This window comes from Schistocerca nitens, chromosome 3 (genome assembly GCF_023898315.1).
Source record: "Schistocerca nitens isolate TAMUIC-IGC-003100 chromosome 3, iqSchNite1.1, whole genome shotgun sequence".
Lineage (NCBI taxonomy): Eukaryota > Metazoa > Arthropoda > Insecta > Orthoptera > Acrididae > Schistocerca > Schistocerca nitens.
This window is the reverse complement of record NC_064616.1, coordinates 763,887,968-763,889,901: the sequence shown is the minus strand read 5'-3', so window position 1 is coordinate 763,889,901 and position 1,934 is coordinate 763,887,968.

The following is a 1,934-nucleotide window of genomic DNA, read 5'->3' as shown; positions in this document are numbered from 1 at the left end:
AGGAAGGAGAGTGTCCAAAGATGGCATTTGTAAGCATAACGTAGTACTGTTGCCCACCTCTGAATCTATAGTTACCTCTTTCGAAAGCGCGGAATGTAACTTAGAGGGTCGTGCGCTAGTTTTTGTTGTGGGCGGCATGAGTATTGCCGGAAGCGTGGCCCACAAAAACGCCAACTGTTTGTGTTGCCAAGAACGGTTAAAACCTACACCATTGAAGTTGTACGTTTTATGTCGGTGTTCATCGATAAAATTATTTGTAAATTATTATGAAAAGTGTACTTTCTGTATCCGTGTGTCGTGTCGTCGAGGTAACGATCAGCTGTGCCGCAACGGTTACGAAATCAACTAGCGTGAACGTGACCGTAATTCAGTGAACATTATAAGTCAGTGAGAGAGAGAGAGATCTATAAGCTGCGTGCAGTTAATATTCAGGATTTTAGATACAGTGCACGCAAAATGCCGTGGCCTCTAGATGCACAATCGGCTGGGGAAGCCTGGGGCGAGTTGCAGTGATGGAGGGGGGGGGGGGGGGGCTCAGAGCGCTGTAGCGGAAACACCGAGGGCTCGAGGGGTTCAAAATGATTCAAATGGCTCTGAGCACTATGGGACTTAACTTCTGAGGTCACCAGTCCCCTAGAACTTAGAACTACTTAAACCTAACCAAGCCAAGGAAATCATACCCATCCACACCCGAGGCAGGATTCGAACCTGCGACCGTATCGGTCGCGCGGTTCCAGACTGTATCGCCTAGGACCGCTCGGCCACTCCAGCCGGCGGCTTGAGGGGAAGTGCCGTTCTAAACTTAAGCCTACGCTCACGTTTTTTTGTAAATATTAAGTGGAGCCCCTCCTTGCTAACACTTGCATGGTGACTATTCAAAAAGATCTACTGTCACCTCTGCTTTCGTTAGTATCTAAAAAGAATTCCGCTGAAAATTCAGCGATTTCTTTTCGCCTGGCCTGTTAACCATTTACAACTATCAGAGAAGCGTCATGAGTGACAAATTTTGAGTAAAATCTACACATTTCTCTGGCTGCCATGTCGAAATTTTCTTCTTTTTCCAAAACACAGTGGAGTTTACACTCTCTCACTTCACTAACATGTTGTGCAGATGCAGTTCCGAGGGAATTCTGAAAAAGTGGTTTATTGAATGTGGAACTGAGGAAAAATAGTCGGCAGCTTATGAAAAAGCGCATCTTTGGTACAAAAAATTGTGTAATGTCTTCACATATGTTGTTTCAAAACCGATGGCATTTCTCGTTTTAGAAGCTAGCGATGGCCCTTAAAAATTACATTCTTTCACCAAAAAAGAATGCAGTTTTTGGAATAACACAGTAGAGAATGATGTTTTACATAATAATGATATGGTGAAATACTCTCCTCCTTGTATGATATCTTTTGCCCTAATCCTTTTTCGATATCTGAAACCGTGTCTGAAATATGAGGAATTATTTGGAAATTTCGCTCTGGCTTTATCACTGGCACGGTGCGATGGCAAATGAGCGTGCTACATCGGATCAATTTTCTCGAGATTGGTGACAGATAGAGACCTCTACCCAAGTCTAAAGAAAAGTTCAATATGTTAACTAAACTGCATATGCAGCAACATATTATGTAATATACACCACACGTAAAATCATTGCGACCTGTAGTTTTCATTTCCGGCCGCTGGTGGCCGAGCGGTTCTGGCGCTACAGTCTGGAACCGCGCGACCGCTACGATCGCAGGTTCGAATCCTGCCTCGGGCATGGATGTGTGTGTTGTCCTTAGGTTAGTTAGGTTTAAGTAGTTCTAAGTTCTAGGGGACTTATGACCTCAGCAGTTGAGTCCCATAGTGCTCAGAGCCATTTGAACCATTTTTTTTCTAGTTTTCATTACACACTTTTCTGATTTTCGCGTAGTGTCTTATTTTCATGTAAATATCACAATAACTG